Below are 17620 nucleotides of genomic sequence, written 5' to 3' on the forward strand. Positions count from 1 at the left end.
GACGCTCCGAACAGAGCCCATTCCTGTGATGTGCTCATTATGCATCCAGTGCTTTTGCGCATATGTGGTCATCGGAAGTGCAATGCACAGGTTGCAATTTCTGGCGGAGGGTTCCTGGGGAACCCTGGTGATACTACACCCTGCAGAGTCTGGTCCATAGGCTATAATACTGTAGTCAATATCATTAATGCTTTGCAAGGCAATTTAATATTCGTTTATGTATTTCGCAATAAGAAACATTTGGCCTAGGGGTGCCTTGAAAAAATATTGATGCTCTAGGGTGCCGGGAGTCAAAAAAGTTTGGGTACCCCTGCACTAGGCTAATGACTGGGTAGGTTATTGTCTCACTAGAAATAGGTCAGTTACCTGTTTATGTATATGATCCCGTATTATTAAATGTTCCCTGTTCCTGGCTTCCTGTGTTGATTTAACCCTACTGCTTGCCTAGGAGTCCTACCTAGGCCTTACCTTGGGCTCACCTGAACATTCGCTCAGCTAATGAAATACCTGAATGCATTGAATGCTGGCAGCAGGTGCACTTCGTGTAGCAATTCATTGTATCAGGGTGCATCGCAGAACATTTAATATCAGAGGCTGCAAACATTAAGTGCCCTCTACTAACACAAAGGGAATTATACATTCACTTTGATATTAAACTACAACACATTATCGTAATAATTCCTTATTATGTTCTCCTTCACTCTTCAGCCAGAGGTTAACTCTTTAAACTTTCTGCCAAGTGACTTTGGTCTTCGGACAGCGGCGTATTTGCTAACCTTGTCAGGTCTGTGCCCTTCGTGAGGAATCTTCTCCCTCCTATACAAGTCCCTTCTCCAGGCAGTGATTTAAATTCAGCCTGACGGTTCTCTTAAAAATGTTCATGCATAAGAGAGTGAGATGAAAATATCCACCTTGCAGCAGCTAAGAGCTTTCTGTCTGAGGTTTGGATAAGCTTTGGATGTGGAGCCCCTGAGAACTAGATAATGAATAATTCATTGTGGGTGGTCTTACCACATGAATGAGGATTGTCATTGGGTGGGAGCAGGCTGGTTCTCCCTTCAGTGGGTGCTCAATGAGAATGCATCAGATAGACTCACTGCAGGCGTGAGATCCCAGCAGCTGAGCATTGCCACCGATGCAGCAAGTGATCACTGACCCCAGGGGCAACACTTCAATGAGACACCGCAAATTCCACCGCACACAGAGACTTTATTACCTCTTATCCTCTCCTAAATGATACAATACAGAGAGAAGAATGCAATATACTGGCTTGGGGGGTCTGTGTGTTACAGGTAAGTGTGATACTTGTCTGAGAGCTTCACACTGTGCTGGAATTGCAGCTTAATTGTCATTATTTTTTGGCTAGTATCCCCCTATAGAGTCACTACACAAGGTTGTCCTTGCTTGAGGACAGGTGAATTAGCCTGGATGACTGATGCAGTGATTGACACCTGCTTACAAGCACAGATACTGGCTGCTACATTGTTACCTGTTGAGATATCCTGAGGTTTTGTTTTATCAGACACTGTGACCTCTTTTAGAGTTGGGGGGAAATGACGATTAACCCATTCATTGCCAGGCGACAATGCTTTTCAGATATTTGCCAATGCTTGTTGGAATCCGGCGATGTGATTAAGTAGAATTCCGCAGATCCATTCCATCAACCTGTTGTCTTACTGACAAGGCTGGCTTCCTCCCATTAATATAATTTCACGCTTGCTTAGTATCTGACTTTATAGCACGGTGAGTGGGATTGAAACCTGGAGGCTGCGAGGGCTAATAATGATTTGCTGTTCCCGCTTGGAGCAGGGCTCACATGCCAGGGGAAGCACTGGGGGTGGTCTGCTAGTGAATGAGAGTTGTAATTGAGAATCTACCCCACTGACCTGTGTAGTGACCTCCACCCAGCCTAATAGCTGAGCACCTGGATGAGTTGTTCTATGTGGCTTATCATGATTAACTCTTACACTACCAGAGGCTATGCTCTGCATTGCTCAGTTCATATACAAAGTGCAGTTGTTGCATATGCATATGCATATATATATATATATATATATATATATATATATATATATATATATATATATATATATATAAAAGCACAGCACAATTAGGCTGGAGTATCCAACAGATATCATAATGGGGTCCCTATATAGCAGTATAGAATATATGCCAATCTGAATCCCTTTCATACAGTAGGATTACAATATTGGATCTGCTTTTCCCACTTCATTTTCCAACAGCTGCAGTTACCTTTGTCGTGCACCCAAAGTGGGTTATTATGGTATTGTGTGTCGGCCACTAATGGTCAACAGTGACTAGATCCACAGCTATAAATGGTCCACACATCCTAGGTCGTCAGTGACAAAAAGGTCACATTGACATGGTTGACGTAAATTTTTTACATTTTTTGTGTACATATCAACATCGACACAGTGTAAGTGTACCGCGTCCCCTCTCATGCTTTGAGCACGGTGCCTCCCTGCGTTCGTCACAGTATTATAATCTAACTCTATACCCACTTGGATGGTAAAGTATGAACCAAGTGGGTCTAAATAATAAAAACATGAAAAACTTGTGTAGACCATGTCAATGTCTACCTTTTGCTTGTGTCGACCTTTTGTCTATGTTGACCTAGGGTATGTCAGCCTAGTCACTGTGGATCATTAGTGGTCAACCTTGTGGCTGTCGACCTAGACATTGTTGATCCAAAGACCGGGTACCCCAAAATGTCTTGTCCTAGATCTCAGGCATATTCCCTAATAGAGGACAGGTCACTAAATCAGGGTTTCTCAAACTCAGTCCACAAGGCACCCTAACAGTTCAGGTTTTAAGGATATCCATACCATAGGCCAGGGGCAGACTGGCATGTCATCGGGCAACACCCCCAACATGAGGAAATGCAGAGCAAAATGAGATCATACCCACCATTAGCCACGCCCCCTTCACAGCGCCGCTGGGCGTACAATGCGTTTAATCTCCTCTTTCCCACTTCACTAGTAAGTGGGCAGGATGTGGGAGGGCCACCTACTAGGGATGGCCATCGTTGCCATTGTCATCGATGGTTGCCATCGATGGCAATTCTGCAATTGGCCATCGATAGTGCTATACTATGCAATGGATAACCATCAATATTTTTACATATCGATGGTCATTCATTGTGTTTGATTGGCCTGTGGGCCAATCAGAACATGGGGGCGGGGCTTCACGGGTGTCAGGGGTGGAGCTATGCTCAGTGTCCCGGCACTTTGAAAGAAGAAAAAAAAGGCAAAACATCGTTTTGCTGTTCCATCGATGGAGGGAAAGCATCTGGTTCCCCCCCATCGATGGCAAAAGTATTCAACATCGGCCATGAACCATCGATGATTTCAAAACATCTATGGTCGATGGCCATCCCTACCACCTACCTTTCCAGGGCTGCAGGGGGCTAACCTAAAAATTGTGAGCCTCCCGCTGCGTCTGGGAGGGTAGGTAAGTATGAGCTATACTTGTGCACAGTTGGTATAATTGAACAGACTGAGGTGCTAATTAAAGTCAAGCATGCTTAAGCATGGATTTCCTTAAAACCTGGACTGAAAGCTGGGCGCACACACACACACACACACACACACACACACACACACACACACACACACACACACACACACACACACACACACACACACACACACACACACACACACACACACACACACACACACACACACACACACACACACACACACACACACACATTTATCTGTCCAATCTGTCTGGTGGGAACAAAACCCTGGAAATGTATGGGAGCAAATGACAACAAGCATTATGTATTATATCAGACTGATTTAACCAATTTGATATATTGGACAGATAAATCTATAGGTGTCTATCCAGCTTTAGGACGCCTTCAGCAGGTTACAGTATAGATGATAGACAATGTCTAGCTCTACGGTCACTATGTCAACCACTAATTGTCGACAGTGACTAGGTTCACATTGATAGAATGTCGACACAAGCTTTAGGTCAACAAGGACATGGTTGAAATGACTTTTTTTACTTTTTTTGGTTGTCTATGTCAACCTATGTCGGCATGGACACCCAGTGGCGTAACTAGAACTGCTCCCCCCTGGCAAAAAAAGTTTCTGGCGCCCCCCCTCCCATACTTTAATTTATTTATATATTTTTTTTGAATACATGCATACATGCTGGTTGCTAGGAGGGTCAATGCTTGTTGTCAGGGGGTCACATGCTTATTGCCATGGGTTGCAGGCACTATATGCCCTAACAGACACTAGAGGTGCAGTGGGACCTCTAGCATGTCACTGTCTCCGGTTCAGGCAGAATCAGCAGATCTCTGTGCCGAGACCCTGTGCCTCCGTGGAGCTGGCTCCCCCCACCACCGCTAGGGCTGCCGAGCCCTACTTATGCCACTGTGGACACCATAGAAATGTACTGTGTCTGTTAGGAACAAAAATCTGGTAGTGTATGGGAGCACATGAGAACCCAAAACACTTTAAAACAGACGATGGTAATTCAGACAAATTGGTTAAATCCTTTTAATTTAACAAATTGGTACTTATGCGTTAGTTGGGTGCCCAATTTAGAAAAAAAACGTGTCATCCCGACCTTTTCATACCCCCACTAACCACGTTGGCGTGAAGTTGATTTTATATAGTGTGGCGAGCGGACGCAGATTACTTTACATGTTTTCCGCGGCCACACTATATAAAATCAACTGCACGCAGACATGGATAGTGGGGGTATGAAAAGGTCGGGAGGACGCTTTCCGCTGCCGCTCGCCACGCTTCGGGGTGCCGTGGACAGTGGGGCAACGCTGTGCTTGCAACGCTATGGGGTGGTGTGGATAGTGCGGGGGGGGGTACCTACAATTGGCACTACAGGTAAGGCCATCACCCCTTACAAACTCACATGCAATTGAATGCGATTTTGGACAGTGAATACATAACTTTGTAAGATTGCATTCCATTAAATGCGTGAGGTACAATGTGATGCGATAAGACCGGGAAAAATAGCAGTGAATACATTAATTAGTAATATCACATCTCATCGCATCCTGTGACACTAAAACTGGACATGTGATGCGATGCGGTTTCCTTACGCAGAATAACCCACTAAGCAAATAGTTTAGTGGGCGCCCAACTGACACATAAGTACCAACAAATTTATACAAGCAATTGTTTTTGTCCATTTTCCAGTATTTGGTGGCAAATAATGAATTGTCTTATGCTGTCTGGCATTACCAGATATTTGTTCCCACCAGACAGAATGAATAGGCAAATCTGCAAGCGTACCTCATAACATGACCCATTCCAGGAGGGACCCGATGTTATGTTCCTGGACTTCCCTCTTAATTATGATTGACAACACTTTTTTTATCAGGTTAATACAGGGGTTCTCAAACTCTGTCCTCAGGACCACACACAGTTCATGTTTTCCAGGTCACCCGACAGGTGCATTCATTACTCATTGACACATTTTAAAAGATGCACAGGTGGAGCTAATTATTTCACTTGTGATTCTGTGAGGAGACCTGCAAAACATGCACTGTGTGGGGTCCTGAGGACCGAGTTTGAGAACCTTTGCTCTATATGATTTGTGGCTACAAATTTTCAGATTTTCATTAATGGTATTGTTAATCATTGTGCATATCGTGGGCTGCAAGTTTTTGGAGCTCAGCGATCAGGTAAACGCCACCCATACACGCAAATTCCAGCCCATGTGCACGGCTGCAAATTTGTTCGCAGCCGCGCCCATAAGGGGAAAACCGTTCACTATCACTCGCCATCGAATGGTGTTCCCCTCTGTTCACAGTGCAGGGTTACCGCCCCCAAACTACCACATGGTGTCAATCGCCCTGCGAGCAGTCAGCGATGACTAGCCATCACTGGCTGCCTTTGCAAGGACGGCTCGCGCATGCACAGTCATTCGGCAATGCGAATTCACAGCCCAGTGATCAGGTCTGAATCAGACCCATGGTTATTATCATACAGGGGGGGGACGGACTTGACTGTGACGTCATTAAACCCCGCCCTCATTACGGGAAATAGTCTAAATCACTGATCTCCATGGGGGGGGGGGCTAAAATGACACAAGTGTGTCGTTTTTAGCTCCGCCCCCTCCTCTGAGATCCACGGATTGCGGCATTTAAATGCCGCAATCGGTGGGCTTAGTTTTCGGGAGACTCCTGGTAATTTCGGGAGGGTCGGCAACCCTGTTATCATACAGTCAGTAAACCTATTCATTTTGCAAGTATCAGTAGTGTCGCCCTGTCTATGGGTCGCCTGCATGATTGTGTTCCCGGTTATTGTCTGATTGTTAATGATCAATGCACTGGGTGTAATGTACACATGGTGAGAAGTGATTAACCCAGGGGTCGTTACTGTAACTCAGCATTTTCTTGCCATGATCTTCTGAAGACCGGCTTCTGTCAGGAATTGATTGATGATCTCATCCTTATGTCTGGAGATATTTAAAACCTAATGTGTGGGAGATGGCAGCGAGATTTCCTACGCTCAGTCCTTGTTTTAAGGGAACATTGTGGAGCTTGCTTGCTGCAAAGATCACAGTGTAGCTGCTGTAAGCAGCAGAATGACAATACAATCCCCATTATACAGTCGCAGGAAGTAGAGGATACAGTATGTGATAATAATCCATTTCAGGCCACAGATTTAATACACATCAGTTAAAAACATAGGGGTGTATTCAATGCCTGGGGCGAGCTGTGACAGCTTGCCCTGTCAGTATTTAACTGACCCCCCTGCATACTTTGATTCGCCCTCGTTCTGTTTTTTGGAGCGAGGGGGAATCGGCGTAAGACTCGCGGCTAAATGCAGTGGGCTCCCTGTATTAACCACGAGCCTCACTGTTTGGGGGCATCTTCGCTGTCCTGCGACAGCGAGGATTCCCCCGGAACATTGAACACAGTGAGTGGGCAAGGCGGCTTGTTTTTGGCGATCACCGCCATTTAACCCCCTCGCCGGCCACTCGCCCCCACATTGAATACAGCCCTTTGTCAGAACAGTAGAAAATAATGTGTAGTGACTGACGGAATATATATGTTGATTGGACCGCAAATCATGGGCATTTTAAGAAAGGCGTAGGGATGGCCATTGACACCACAGCGGGACTCCGGAGGGTTAAGTATACTATAGAGGTGCAGTGTTCCCATTATAGAAATGCCCATGCCTTAGATGTGATGTGAGCCAGCTCCACTGATATTTGTGTGCTGTATGTCAACCAGACGCTCCCTCGGAGTAATTGTCCAATCAGCTGCTAGCTCGCTTTTAGTGGTTACAATTGATAGATCAGGGGTGGCCAACCGGTCAGAGGTAAAGAGTCGAAAAATATCTGTAGTCAAGCTAAAGATCCAACAACATGCGTTCGCCCCAAAAAAGGGGCATGGTCTATTTGGACCCCTTGGGTGGGTTTGATACACAAATGCCTCCAATAGTGCAGTGCCATGTATACATATGCCCCCAATAGTGACAGATACACATATGCTCCCACGGTGCCAAAAGGCTGGTATGCCCCCACAGTGCCAAAAGGCTGGTATGCCCCCACAGTTTCAAAAGGCTGGTAGGCCCCCACAGTGCCAAAAGGCTGGTATGCCCACACAGTGCCAAAAGGCTGGTATGCCCCCACAGTGCCAAAAGGCTGGTATGCCCCCACAGTGCAACAAACTGCTATGCTCCCACAGTGCCACAAACTGCTATGCTCCCACAGTGCCACAATCTGCTATGCCCCGACAGTTTCACAAACTGCTATGCCCCCACAATGCTAATTTCTCCGCAGCAGCACTCACCATTGTTGCTGCTGCTGCCGGACGGGGAGAGGACAGTCTGACATCTACCTGCAGTCCTATCATGTCGCCGAGGGGAGGAGAGCACAGCACAGCACACCACGCGTCTCCTTCCCCCTCACTTCCCTGTGACTGGGCCATCGGCTAATCAAAGCTTGCGGGCCCGGCTCCTGATTGGCTGCCGGCCCGCGAGCTCTGATTGGCGGACGGCCCAGGCACAAGGATGCACAGTGAGGGGTTGGAGAGATGTGCGATGCACGCTCTCCTCCCCTCAGAGGGAGAAGGGAACTGGCAGTGGGTAATGGAGGGATGGGGGACGGAGAGGGGAGTGGGAGCAGGAGGGGAGTGGGAGCAGGAGTGGCTCGAGAGCCGCGGGTTGGCCACCCCTGTGATAGATCTACAACAGGGGTGGCCAAACTGGTCCTTGAGATCTACCAACGGTCCATGTTTTACAAATCACCTAGCTGGTGCACAGGTATAGTCATTACTAACTGTCACATGACACAAATCACCTAGCTGGTGCTGTAGTCAATAATGTCACATTTTCAAACCTGCTGCATTCATTCCTACTATATATCCACAGGTTGCCTGAAAAACATGAATTGTTGGTAGATCTTGCAGACAGGTTTGGCCACCACTGATCTATGGTGACTAGAAAGATAGTTAATAGGTCTCGCCTCTCATTGCCAGCCCGTAGACACTGTGTGGCTTTTGAGCTGAAGTTTTGCCATTTGAGCAACTTTCCGCTCAACAGCCGCCCAGTGTCTGTACGGGGCAGCGACAAGTGGTGAAATCTGATGCACACTCCCACATCATCGCCGGCCGGTTTTATCAGCAGATGAGCAACAGGGTGACAATGTTTTAACTGATCTGCATCATCCTTTCAGGTCAACAGTGTCTAGGTCAACCCCAAAAGTGGTCGACATGTGTAAAGGTTGACATGAGTTTTTTTATCTAGGTTTTTGGGTTGTCAAGTTTTTATTTTGTAGAATTTGGACCCCTAATTAGTTAATTAACAGCAGTGGTTCTCAAACTTGGTCTTTAGGACACAGTTCACCTTTTCCAGGTCACCCGACAGGTGCACTCATTACTGACTGACATTTCAAAAGATCCACAGGTGGAGCTAATTTTTTCACTGGATACTGTGAGGAGACCTGCAATACATGCACTGTGTGGGGTCCTGCGGACTGAGTTTGAGAAGCTGTGGTTTACAGCGTCCCCTTGCATGGCAAGCGAAGGCAAGGTGCCTCACTCCGTTTCTGTTGCGCTTGGCACATTTTCCAAATATGGTCCACATTAAGTATGAAAAAGTAAAAAAAAAATAATAATAATCATGAAAAACTCATGTCGATCTTATGATCGCATGTCAACCTTTTGGCCACGTCAACCTATTGACTGTTGTCCTAGAGCAGGCATGTCCAAACTATGGCCCTCCAGCTGTTGTGAAACTACAAGTCCCATCATGCCTTGCCACAGTTTTACTATTAGGGAATGCTAAAACTATATCAAAGCATGCTGGTATATGTAGTTTCCCAACAGCTGGAGGGCCATAGTTTGGACATGCCTGAGTCTGGATACTATACAGAGGACAACCCTAAAGGCACATTCTTATCTCTTTTAGTTTATTTTCTATCTTTGTTTTTCATTTTGTATGATTATCTTGCATTTTTAATTCCCTGTAATTAGCCTGTGGTTTATACTGATTCACAATGTTTATGCTGTGTTCCCTTTCTTCATTCTGTAGTTGCAAATCTGAGCAATGCTTTAATCAAAAATTATAGCTTAACTATGCCCAGCATGCATTCTATTCTTGTCAGGATAATGTGGCCAATCAGAGGCACTGTATCATAATAGATTTTATGGCTGATACTTAATGAGAAAACAACTTTAATAAGCTGTAAATTCATAGAACAATAATAATGCTAATAAAAACTACAGTATTTAGAAGTAGCGAGTATTGTTCACAGGAATTATATTATAGTAAAAAGATTTTTTAACTCGCTAAGGGTTTTTTCTTCTTCCTACTTCATGGCAGCCTGACAATGGGTTCATCCTTCTCCCCCTCATATAGCAGACAGGTAGTTTTTCCCTAGGACACGCCCCTCTTCTTCCTCCTATATATTAACCAACTCCTCCCCCTTGCCTTAGTTTAGCCTTTTTCCTGTCTCCTAAAAGTTAGTAGGTAGTGTAGGTTTTTGTTTACTTTCTCTTACCGGTAGGCGTTACGCTGCTGGTCCTGGGCAGCATGGGATGGCGCAGCCCATTCCCTGGGAGAGTCCTGCCCAGTGGCATGGACTCCTACATGGTCCCCTAGCCTGGTCTGAGCAGTCCTCCCCTCTCTGTATGGCCGGGTGCCGGTGGGCGGCTAGCGGGCAGCGTGCTGTCGCGGCATGGCGCCTAAGGAGGGGGGACGGTAATGTGGCTGGCAAGGCCGAGTCCAGTGCAGGGAGAGCGGGGCGGGCACACAGTGTGTACGGCGTCCCGTCCTGACTCCTTCTGGCTGGGGGGCGGAAGCACCATGCGTTTCAGCTGGGCGGAAGTGCCCTATATAATGCACCTGGCCGGTGTCAGAGGCGCCTGCAGTGCTACAATTCTGGTTCAGTGCACAGTGAGCAGTTGTTGGAGTGCTGGACCATGGAAGAGGCCTCTCAGAAGGCAATCACATCACTGCCCAGGTAGGTCCTCTGTTAGAGGACTGGTTTTATTTTATTTTTTTATGCTTCGGATTCGTTAGTGATCATTTCTTGCAGTGTGCCTGTTATCACAAAGAAGAAAGCGGCTAAGAAGAAAGTCTGCTAAAACATGTCTGGCTTGTGATAAGACCTTTATGGGTGAAGAATCTATGTGTCAGGATTGTGTTAAGGATTCTGCTGCTGGTGTAGGTACTACATCTCAATTAATGGAATTGATGACCTGGATAAAAAGAAACTTTGTTACTAAAGAAGAGTTTCAGGGTAATAAAAGGTGCTGGGTCTTATGACGGTGGGTCTTTGGCATCTAGCGCAGAGTTCGGTGAACTGGTGGAGGAGGAGCGCCTGTTTAACTTAGAACTTGTTGAAGTTGTCCTCAAAGATTTGTATAAAATTTTAAATTACAAACAGCCGGTTAAATCGTAATATGATGCCCTATTTGAGGACAGGTCTAAGAAGGGAAGATGTTTTCCCTTTCATAAAGTGGTGAAGGAAATTCCTAACTAAAGAGTGGGCCAATATGGATAAGCGTATTTAAAAGGGTTGAACGTATGTACCCCAATGAGGACGTAGAATTCCTGAAGTGGCGTAATATCCCCAAATTCGATCCAACAGTCTCAGAAGTCACCATTAGGATGACCATCCCGTTAGAGGACGGCGCCTCACTTAAAGAAGCGGTCGACAAGAGGATGGAGAATGCATTAATAAAATTGCATATATCTAGGTCTGTATTGATGAAGTCGGGAGTAGCCATAGCTTCTTCTGCAAGGGCACTTAGAATTTGGTGCGCCTCATTGCAGGATGGCTTACAAGAGAAGGTCGCCAGAGAGCAGATCAGCAAAAGCCTGGCTCAGGTACAGCTGGAAGTAGATTATATCTGCGAGGCATCATTAGACGTGCTGAATTATGCAGCTAAGTCTTTGACGTCAGGAGTGGTGGCAAGGAGAGCCCTGTGGCTTAAGTCCTGGGCAGCGGACTACCACTCTAAAAACAAACTTGCTACTCTCCCATTTGAATGGGAGTTTCTTTTCGGGAGTAAGTTGATGATACAAAGGATGTGAGATTGCCGCAAGACAAAAGGGGAAGATCGTCAAATTATTTCCCGAGGCAAAGCTTTAGACAAGCCAGATAATATAGGCCTGGTAGGCCATTTTGGGAGAGGCATGCTTCGGGGACCTCCAGAGCATTTTTTCGACAATCAATTGAGAGGCACTTTGAGCAGTGACAAACCATATCCCATGGAAAAGGTCCTGGTGGCTGGAATATTGCTGAAGTTTGCTTAAAGTTGAAAGCAGACTGTCTGGGACAGTTGGGTGTTGGAGATGGTCTCCATGGGGTATTGATTAGAATTCCTTTCAAAACCCAGACAGGAAAGATTTTTAGTTTCAAAGTTCCCCAGCCCAGGGGTGGAGAGGGAAGCTCAGGACTCAGGACTATCCTAAACTTAAGAAACCTAAACGACAGAATTTAGAAACGAAAGTTTCATATGAAAACAGCCAAGTCCGTTCTGATGGGGTTGAGCAGAAGCGACTACCTCATTTCAATAGATCTCAGAGACGCTTATTTCCACGTCCCTATTGGTGTGCAAGACAGGAAATACAGTATCTAAGATTTTGCGTGGGAAGAAGCCATTTTCAGTTTACCTGCCTTCCATTTGGCCTCACATCCTCACCAAGGGTGTTTACAAAAGTCCTGGTGGTTCTTTTTTTTTTTTTAATTGAGTCTTTATTTAGATTTTTCAAGATACAAAACAGACAATTATTATTATTATTATTATTATTATTATTATCTATATAATAAGTTAAAGAGTCTGTGTGCGTGTGTGCGTGTCCATCGCATTGCGGACACACCGTGACACTCAGAGACACCAAATTTGGCAACAAGATACCTCTGGACCTGTTGGTGTGCACCTCGAAGCCGTTTTTGGGAAATTTCACTTAGAATTTTAAAAAACACCAAGTTTTAATTTTCCTTCATTGATGATCTGGGGAAAAGATCGACGATCTGGGGAACCGTGGACGAAGGAACAACTCCACACCTGATTTCATTGCTGTCATTGAGTATGACAGACACATTCTAACATTATGGTGAAGGCTTTAAACAATTAGGAAATAATTGAGGATATACATAGACCACACATAACACACACACACACACACGTACACATTGTACACGCACACACACACACAGTACACCACATACGCACACATAGCACACAACACACACATTTATACGTAGAGCACCTCACACACTTACGTAGAGCACCTCACACACGGGGGAGATAGGGGCTGAAATCGCTGGAAACACACCGCATGCAGTATAATACAAATCCATACGCACTACAACACACACCCAAAAACAGTACAACAAACACACAACTCCTGGCTTCAATCAATTCTATGGAGACGGACCGCGATAAAATGGCCGCCCCATAAAGCAGACAGTTCTCTGAAACTGTTTGCGGTATGGGGGCGGCCATTTTATCGTGGTCCGTCTGCATATATTTATTAATTGAAGCCAGGAGGGGAGCCGGGACGCGCAGACAGGTAAGCCTGCGGCGATGGGGGGGGGGGGGGGGGCACCGGCGGCTGGGGTGGGGGAGGCGCCCCCCCATTAACGGCGGGGGTGGGGAGGCTGTCGGGGAGGAGGGGGCGCCCCCCCATTAACGGCGGGGGGGCGCCCCAAACCAAGCTACGCCACTGAGAACACACACACTTAAACATTGCCAGGATATGCACAGCACACTACACACACATATATACGTAGCGCACCTCACAAACTTACACATTTGGCAGATATACACACAACACAACACACACACACACATAACACACAACACACACCAACATTCACTACAACACACACCCAAAAACAGTACAATACACAGAACACACACTTAAACATTGCACAGATATACACACATAACATAACTCTAACAGCACAACACACACCCACATTCACCACACACACCCAAAAAACAGTACAACACACACAAAACACACATTTAAACTTTGCACAGATACACAAAGACACAACACACACATACTGTATATACATAGCACACCTCACACACTTACGCATTGGACAGATACATACAATATAACACACAAAACCACATACATTACAACACACACACAAAAACAGTACAACACACACAAACACACAGAACACATAAAAAATAATTTGCCGTTTATTTAACAGTCTGTACCGGCAAATAAAAACTGTACCTAATGTACCATTTCTACTTTGTTCCCAATATCCATCTCTCCAGTCCTCCAGTCGCACTGAGAAATCTTTGTCCTGGCCAATGCACCCATTGATCAATACAAAGTGGGTACACTGCACTCACCCTGTTAGTCAGTTGGATATCAGGCACTGCTCTGCCTTAAGGGTTTCCCAGACTCTTTTGGTTCATAGATAATGTTTGGTTGATGGGCATGAGCGCTGCATGCATTTGTTTGAATGTTATGAGTGTAAGAAGTTGAAGAATAAGACTGAGATGAAGATTTGTCATGTTATAGTGTACAATTTACTCAATACATCGTGAAAAAAATATGTGTACATAGAAGTACAATCAAGAAATGAAAGTAGGATTAAAAAATAAATTATGATTCAAACTGAACAAATCTATAGGTGGAGGGGGGATGGATATTGTGGGCATAATTGGTGTTTGGTACACCTACAGGGGGTACCCAGATGATGAGAAATTTTCACTACAGTGTCACCGTAGGGGGATTTCCAATTGGGGTTCAGGTGGTCTTTTAGGGACCCCTTTACAATTCCGTTGGTCTCTTCTCCTGGAGCCTATGGTCTCCCTCAGTGATTGACTATCATTAAGGGAGACCGTAAGCTCAAGGAGAAGAGACCTACAGGATTGTAAAGGGTCCCTAAAAGACCACATGGACCCCAATTGGGAATCCCCCTATGGTGACAATGTGACCGTGACACTGTAGTGAAAATCCCATCAATTGAGGGCCCCATGTAGGTGTAACAAACACCAATTATGCCCACAATATCCATACCCCCACCTATAGATTTGTTTCACAACCCACCCCATCCAAACAATTATCAGTTTGAATCAGAACTTATTTTTTAATCCTACTTTCATTTCTTGATTGTACTTCTATGTACACTTACATTATTTTCACGATTTATTGAGTAAATTGTACACTTTGTAACATGGCAATTCTTTTTCTCAGTCTTATTCTTCAACTTCTTACACTCAAAACTTATCAATGCATCCATTGATGATTGTGATGGCTGGATCAGTGGATTGGCTCGGCGGGTGTATGGAAGAATTTGGCCCATTGCACCCATTCCCAGTGGGGCATTACAGTGGTGCGGGTAGCGTGCGGCGCGTCATGACATCATGTGGCCAGGCCCGTGGACCTGCTCCCACACTCAGGGGCTGCCCCACTGTGTGGTAGAGATGCCCGGTGCATGTGCTTTACAGATCCCCAGACCTCAGAGACTGCTGCAGGTTCGGTGAGGGGAGTGGCAGGGAGCAGTGCATCTTTAATTCATTATGGCAGGGTAAGTAACGCCCACCCCGGTCCCTTCGCACTCAGCGCCTGTAATTACACACCCTAGAAACTGTACAATTTGAAAGTATAGAAATGGAGGTGTGGCCACGTCCCTTTCTGATTTTGTACCGATTTCTGACCCTCAGATGTTGGAGGATATGTCATACAGTAGGTGCTAAATCTCAGGAGTGGATGTGGAATTCATCAACACATACAAGTTATCAACTCAGGAGCATTGTGTTTCAAACAACAACACCACACCTGATTTCATTGCCATCATTGAGTATCAATGCAAACACATTCTAACATTATGGTGGAATCTATAACAAATTACAATCTTAGGTTTTTGGCACAGCATATTGTAAGATGACATTTCTCAGCAATTTTGGAAATAAAGAAACCCCAAGGGTTTCCCGGGCAACGCCGGGCGGGTCAGCTAGTAATTAATAAAACCGGACATTACATACAATACATACATATACTACGAACAATGCACATTGCATTCCATAGCTTATAGTTCTACGTCCTTGAACCTAAGAGGTCCTGGGGGGGCGGATTACTGGGGGGGGGGGGGAGTCTGACCGGGTGACCGGGAAATCCGATGGAGTTTTGGAAGGGGAAAGGGTGTTGTCCTCTTTAAATTTTTTTTATATATATTTTTTTATTGTTTACTTTGGCATTTAACTGGGATTGTCCATCTCCCCTACGTTCCATTCTCATAGGAGATGTAAAGTGCTTTTGCTATATAGATGAAATCAGTGGTCGAAGTGGGGCGGTATACGGGGGTATGCCATACCGCCACTTTAATCTGAAGATTAAAAAAAAAACTTTTTTTTCCCCCTCAGGATGCTCTCTGATCACTCAGCAGCGCATATTGTGCTTTTGTAATACCCCTGTACAACGGGGCAGTCTGGCAGGGGACGTTGATGGACAGGGGGGTGTCCGAAGGTGCGCACTATATTCACTCTTTACTTTTCCATACCCCCACTTCAAAATTTCCATACCCCCACTTCAAAATGTCCACTTCGACCACTGGATGAAATGTATACCCAATTACCCAATTACGAGGTCTCATAGGTGAGAGGGGGGCAGTTCCTGTGTTTGTGCATATGGGGCTTTTTTTCATATTTAGACTAATATGGACATATGTGGCTGCATGTATATAGCCATGTGTGTGTATACACGTATGTTGTGTGTGTGTGTGTGTGTGTGTATATAGGCATGTGTGTAGCTATGTGTATATATGTATGTGTGGCTGTGTGTACAAATGTGGGTGTATGTGCATATGTGGCTGTGTTTTATATAGCCACGTGTGTATCTATGTTTATACACAATTGTGTGTGTGTGTGTGTGTATAGGCATGTGTGTAGCTATGTGTAAACATGTATGTGTGAGTGTGGCTGTGTGTACAAAAGTTGGTGTATGTGCTTATGTGGCTGTGTGTATGCATGTGTTCTATTTGTATGTGGCTGTGTGTATGCATGTGTTCTATTTGTATGTGGCTGTGTCCTGGTATACGTGTATGTTTGTGTGTTTCCATGAGACCACGCCCCCTGTGGGTGGACCTGTGTGTTCAATATGCCAGGGCCGGTTTCTGGTCCCAGTCTGGCCCTGCCCAGTAATGTAATATTACATTTGGTGCTTTGAAGTGAAATCTGTGGAAAACCATGCAATGATGTAACCTTGTTGCCGAGCTGTTAACCTAGTATGCTGTTTACCTGCTACAAAATAAAGACCCAGATAGATCTATCTATCGTTCTAGTCCCCACTACAGGTTGCGTGTCCCTTATCCAAAAACCATTTTCCAGAATTCATTTTTTTTGTTTTGTTGCTAAAAGCACTACTGGGGACATCTGTAACGGCACTACTGGGCACATCTGTAATGGCACTACTGGGCACATCTGTAATGGCTGGGGATATACGTTACAGCACTTCTGGGGACATCTGTAACTGCACTACTGGGCACATCTGTAACGGCTGGGGATATACGTAACAGCACTATTGTGGACATCTGTGACTGGATACTCAACCTGTACCTGTTTTCAGCCACAATAGGTGCTCTTTATTAGCCTGTTATCTGTTTAGATGGCATACAGTATAACCAGTGGTCGAAGTGGGGCGGTATACGGGGGTATGCCATACCGCCACTTTAATCTCAGGATGCTCTCTGATCACTCAGCAGCGCATATTGTGCTTTTGTAATACCCCTGTACAACGGGGCAGTCTGGCAGGGGACGTTGATGGACAGGGGGGTGTCCGAAGGTGCGCACTATATTCACTCTTTACTTTTCCATACCCCCACTTCAAAATTTCCACTTCGACCACTGAGTATAACCACTTCAGTGTATGAGATTGAGGCATTTGCTTTGCTTCATACACAGCTACACTCTCTAGGGTGGTAAATGATCTACAATCATTGATACAACAGCTACACAGGACACACTACACTTACTGCATGTGTGCTGACTCCTATTACATGTAACATTCCAAGCTGGATCACTGCACTAATGATAACCTCTCTAATATCAGGCACTTACATGTGTTGGCATAATGAGTGATTCTTAACTTCTGGTTCCCTAATCAAAGTAACAGTGCGCTCTTTTGTCTAT

General features: G+C 45.3%; 1 protein-coding gene across 14 annotated transcripts in view; it reads left to right on the top strand.

The window, feature by feature from the left end:
• Nucleotides 1-1045: 1045 nt before the first annotated feature.
• The window catches only part of PROM1 (prominin 1), a 179075-nt gene continuing 162500 nt past the window's right edge, over nt 1046-17620 (top strand). For 6 of the 14 annotated variants that reach the window (XR_014464862.1, XR_014465005.1, XM_083163599.1 and 3 more), the window contains exon 1: nt 1047-1292. The gene's annotated coding sequence lies outside the window, so the exon portion shown is untranslated. Of the gene's footprint in view, nt 1293-17620 lie in introns of all 14 variants that reach the window. The other 8 variants (XR_014464771.1, XM_083163594.1, XM_083163596.1 and 5 more) reach the window with 3 other exon arrangements.

Source organism: Crinia signifera, chromosome 1 (assembly GCF_055691185.1).
Source record: "Crinia signifera chromosome 1, ASM5569118v1, whole genome shotgun sequence".
In the NCBI taxonomy this organism is placed as follows: domain Eukaryota; kingdom Metazoa; phylum Chordata; class Amphibia; order Anura; family Myobatrachidae; genus Crinia; species Crinia signifera.